Here is a 6,000-nt window from a genome sequence, read left to right on the forward strand (position 1 = left end):
GATGGCTGGACATGGAGCAAACTGAGGACCAAAAGCGGTGGGTCGACATGAGCATGCGGTGAAGGACGCAAGCTTACGAACATCGGGAGTACGAGCAACATCAGGAACAACTACGACTCAAGCATCAGGAGGAGGAGCGCATGAGAAAGGCAACGAAGGAGCGCACCGTGACTAAGGCACGCGAAGAAGAGAGAGAAAAGAAGCGAGAGAGGGCTCGTCACGCTAAGGCGTAGGGCCCCGATTGAAAGTGCATCTAGGCCCCCCTATATGGGTTTTGGATAATTGATGATAAATGATTAAGGTACTAATGAGTTTAATGAGATTATGAATAGGTTTTAGTCCCATTAAAGATGTTAAACGATGTTGTCGTCCCTCAAAAGGAAAATAGAAACAACACGTGGGTACTTAATAGTTCTAATTGATTTAATTTTTGAATTTTTGTATATGTATGCCATACTATCAAGAGGGATGCATTTAGATTGTCTTGAGGATGTCTCAGTGATCAAATTATCCTTTTATAAAAAAGATGAGAGACACAAATCACCTCACAAACATCGGATTTTCAAAGTTGCTCTGTGTACCTGGAAGTTCCGGGTGCAACTTGAAAGTTCCGGGTGAAGCTCCGAGAAAGGGTACTCGATTTTCTTTTTAAAACCAACCGAGAAGTTCCGAGCTATTCCAGAAGTTCTAGATGCCAGAACCTCTGGATTGAGTCCGGGCTGGGTTGCTCGGTTAGGATCTCAATGCTTAACTCAAAAGTTGTAGGCCGAACCAGATGTTCCGGGTGCCGAAACCTCCGGATTCTTTTCGAGCAGGGGTCCTTAGTTACTAAGTCTCGAGCTAACCCAGAAGTTCTGGGTTAGTGCAGACAAGCTGCATAACAACTAGTTTTTGGGGGTTGGGTATAAATACCCCATCACTCCTTCCCTTTATTTTCTTTTGAGCAAACAAAAAGACAAAAGCATTTATAGCCATTAAATAGCTCTCCAACTCCCTTAGGCATTAAATCTTACAAGATTTTGAGAGTTGGGTTGAGTGATTGAGTGCTAGTGAGTCTCATTCAAGACTTTGAGCACTTGAGTTCATCATCAAGCCGGTAGATTTCGCGTTCGTTACTCTTTGAGCCTTGAGCTTCTAGATGGCTAGACGTCGCCCACCGAAAACCTAAGCTTGTGGAGTGCCGCGAGATGTTTGTGAAGGTTCATCCTCGCCTTCATAAGGAAAGAGGACTTTGAGTAATCCCAAACTCGATCTTCATGGTCGCTTGGTGAGGAATAGGGTTGAAAGAGACTCGACTCTTTGTGAGCACCTCAACGGTGACGGATACTCAATTTAAAGTGAGTAAACAGAATTCCATACTCGATCTCATAGATCTCTATAGAATTCTGTGGACTGTAGGGTCATTAGATCCAAACTTCGGGAAATAAATTCTTATCTCCTTTATTTTCTTTGTGTTCTTTGTTGTTCTAGTTGACTTTTGGGCGTTTTGCCTCGACCTACGTGTTTGTGAGTTTGTGGCGGCAGGTGAAAGGTGGAATATACTTTACGCTTACTTTGGAACCTGTGGTAACAACTAGATTTAACTAAAAGTACATAGGTGTTGTTTGCTTTCGATTTTGTTCTATTATCCGGAAAGTTCGGGTTGAACTTGGAATTTCCGGTACTCAAAAGTTCTGGATTAAACCTGGAAGTTCCGAATTCTGTTAATCTGCTTTGAAGTTTTTAATTTTTAGGAAAGCCTATTCACCCCCTCTAGACGATATCTTGTACATTCAATTAGTATCAGAGCTTAATCTCCTATAAGGCTTCAACGCTTGGAGAATTTGAAGATGTCGACATCCGGGAACAAAGCTCGAAAAGTCCTAAAGATGATACATCGGGTGATGAAAAGAACAAGGGATTTGAGATCGGTTTCAATTATGACAAATTAAATGCATCTCTTTTTTACATTTCTGTGCTGTCCAGGCGTGCGCCATATTTTGATGACACACATTATACCGCGTGGAGGTACAAAATAAAATTGCATCTAATATCTCTTCGTCCAAGTATTTGATAGATTGTGTGTACATGTTTTAAACTACTGGATGAAGACATTGGGCTCACTCCCGAACAAGAGAAATACCTTCAACGTAATCCACAAGCCGCAAGCGTGCTACTTGCTGCCTTGAGCCCTGAGGTGTTTAACAAGATGGATGGGCTTGAGAAGGCTAAAGTGATATGTGACACACTCTAAGTCGCACATGAAGGTACAACAAGTATGAGAGAATCAAAGATAGAGTTGCTTGAAGGGAAATTGAAAAGATTCACGATGAAAGGTGATGAAACCCCTTAAGCAATGTATTCTGAGGTCAATCTGAAACTTCCGTGTTCCAGAAGTTCCAAGCTCAACCCGGATATTTCGGTTGGAGCATGAAATTGAAAAATAAGAACATCTAAGCAAGTATAGATGATTCTAAGTGTTACCACATGTTCCAAATGACATGTAGAGGCCTGTCAACGGAACACTTGCAACCACAAACACACAAACACGTAGATCGGGCAAATTGCCAAAAAGTCAACTAGAGCAAGAATGAACACAAGAATGAAAAGGACACACGAATTTATTTCCCGAAGTTCGAATTCAAAGATCCTACATCTCCATTGAGGTACTCACAAAGAGCCTGGTCTCTTTCGACCCTAATCCTCACCAAGCGACCACAAAGATCGAGCTTGGCTTACTCGATTGTCCTCTTCTCTTGCGGAGGTAAGGATGACCTTCATAAATGTCACATAGCACTCCACAATCTTGGGTGCTTACTGGGCAACGCCTAGCCGTCTAGGAGGATGAACCTGCAAGAGTAACAAATGCGGCTCGATCGACTTGACGATGAACTCAAGTGCTCAAAAATTTGAATGTGGCTCACTAGCACTCAATCTCTCGCTCTAACTCTCAAATTCTTGCAAGAATTTATGCCCTAAAGGAGTGGAGAGAGCTATTGAATGGCTAGGCTTTTGTCTCGTGGTTGTTCAGTAGCAAAAGAAGGGAGGGGTGAAAGGGGTATTTAATCCCTTCCCCCTAAAACTAGCTATTATGCACCTTTTTCTACTAACCCAAAACTTCTTGGTTGGCGTGAGACTTAGCACCAGAGGACCCTCGCTTAGAAGCTAACCAGGAGGGTCCGGACACAACACAGAATTCGAAAGTTTCGAACCAACCCGAAACTTCTCGGTACAGACTAGAAAGGAATTTGAGGACCCCCGACCGGAATCCATTCTAAAGGTTCCGACAACCCGGAAATTCCGGGTCAACACGAAACTTCTGGGTTGACTTAAAATATCAAACCGAGCACCCATGCGTAGAGCTCCACCTAGGGGTTCCAGCTACCTGGAACATCCGAGTTGTACCCGGAACTTCTGGGTACACATAGTAACTTTGAAAAACCGGTGTTTGTGGGGTGATTTGTGTCTCTCATCTTTAGGTTAAAAAGGTTACTTTGAGCACTGAGACACCTTCAAGAATATCTATACGCATTGCTCTTGATAGTACAATTTATTTATACTCAAATTCAAAAATAAAATCAATTTAAATCTAATGAGTAACGACGTGTCGCTTCTCTTTTTTTTTTGAGGGACGCCAACGCCTTTTAACATCTTCAATGGGACTAATACCTGTCCATAACCTCATTAAACTTATTAGTCACTTAATCGTTTGTCATCAACTATCCAAAACCTACTTAGAGAGCCTAGATGCACTTTCAGAGTACATGGCCAAGAAAAATTATCCAATCTTCAATGAAGTCATAGTAGCTTGTGAGCATAAGAGGGTAAAGAAAATCATGGGGATGAAGTATGATTGGAGTGAAGAAGTCATAGCTCAATTCTATGCAACACTCCACTATGATCATGAAGAGAACCAAACAATGCATTGGTTGATTAAAGGAGAAAAATACAAGATCAAATATAATTCTTTTGGTCGCTTGTTTGGATTTGATGTTCGTAATACTATCAAATCAAGGATTCACAATGAGGAACAACTTTCCACCTATGACTTGAACTTCATGTATGATTATCATCTTGGTGAAGTGGCATGAGGCTATTTTATAAGTATTTCAATTCCTTGTTCCGTGCCACTCTAACTCCCAAGAGTGGTGATGCAACTAATGTGCAATCAATCATGAGGAATTTTAGGGATTAGGTCGGTGAGCTCAAAATCAAGGAAGTAAAGCATGAACCTTTAAGGATAAGTTTTCTTGTCCATGTATTCTGAAAGTGCATCTAGACCCTCTATGTCGGTTTTGGATAATTGATAACAAACGATTAAGGGACTAATGACTTTAATGAGATTATGAACATGTTCTCGTTAAAGATGTTAAACGATGTTGGTGTCCGTTAAAAGAAAAATAGAAGCGACACGTAGGTACTCAATAGTTTTAATTGATTTTATTTTTGAATTTGAGTATAGATATACCGTACTATCAAGAGGGATATGTTTAGATTGTCTTGAGATGTCTCAGTGCTTAAAGTATCCTTTTATCCAAAATATGAGAGACACAAATCACCCCACGAACATAGGATTTTCAAAGTTGCTCTGTGTACCCAAAAGTTCCGGTGCAACCCGGAAGTTCCGGGTAGCCGGAACCTCCGGGTGGAGCTCCGAGCAAGGGTGATCAGTTTGCTTTTTAAAACCAACCCGGAAGTTCCAGGTGCCGGAACCTTCGGATTGAGTCCGAGCTGGGGGTACTCAGTTAGAACCTTAGTGCTTAACCCAGAAGTTTCGGGCTGGCCCAGAAGTTCTAGGTGCTGGAACCTCATATTCTTTCCGAGTAGGGGTCCTCAGTTACTAAGTCTCGAGCTAACCCGGAAGTTCCAGGTTAGTGCAGAAAAGCTGTATAATGGCTAGTTTTGGGGGGTTGAGTATAAATACCCCCCTCACCCCTTCCCTTCATTTGCTGTTGAGCACCCACAAAGATAAAAACATTTATAGCCATTAAATAACTCTTCCACTCCCTTAGACATTAAATCTTGCAAGGTTTTGAGAGTTGGGTTGAGTGATTGAGTGCTAGTGAGTCCCATTCAAGATTTTGATCACTTGAGTTCGTCGTCAAGCCAGTCGATTTCGCGTTCGTTACTCGGAGTCTCGAGCTTCTAGATGGCTAGGCGTCGCCCACCGAGCACTCAAGCTTGTGGAGTGTCGCGAGACGTTTGTGAAGGTTCAACCTCGCCTCCGCAAGGAAAGAGGACTTCGAGTAAGTCCAAACTCGATCTTCGTGGTCGCTTGGTGAGGAATAGGGTTGAAAGAGATCCGCCACTTTATGAGCACCTCAAAGGTGATGTAGGATCATTGGATCCAAACTTCGGAAAATAAATTCTTGTCTCCTTTGTTTTCTTTGTGTTCTTTGTTGTTCTAGTTGGTTTTTGGGCTTTTTGCCCCGATCTACGTGTTTGTGAGTTTGTGGCGGTAGGTAAAAGGTGGAAAACACCTTATAGTTACTTTGGAACATGTGGTAACAACTAGATTCAACTAGAAGTACCTAGGTGTTGTTTGTTTTAAATTTCGTTTGGTTTGTCCGGAAAGTCTGGGTTGGACTTGGAACTTTTGGTACCCGGAAGTTCCAGGCTGAACCCGGAAGTTCCGGATTATGTTAATCCGCTATGAAGTTTTTAATTTTTAGGAACTCCTATTCATCCCCTCTAGACGACATCTTGTACATTCACTGATGTCCTGTGAAATGGCTAATATCCTAGGTGCACTCAGTAGAGAGCATATATTATAACCTGACATATTTTTATTCTCTAAATCATTTTAGGTTTAACATCGGTACGCTATTAGGTTAGTCTTTAGATGTATTGTATATACCAATGTTTGTTATCGCCATCTCTATATGGTTAGGTCCTTTTGTGCGACGAAGAAAAACTCTACGTCCTATGTAATGTTCATCAGCGTATGTAACGTTTATCAGCGTATGTAACCTCCATCCGAGTTTTACGATAATTATGCTTCACAACTAATATTATTTGAAA

The sequence above is a fragment of the Phragmites australis genome, chromosome 4 (assembly GCF_958298935.1).
Source record: "Phragmites australis chromosome 4, lpPhrAust1.1, whole genome shotgun sequence".
NCBI classification, from domain to species: Eukaryota; Viridiplantae; Streptophyta; class Magnoliopsida; order Poales; family Poaceae; genus Phragmites; species Phragmites australis.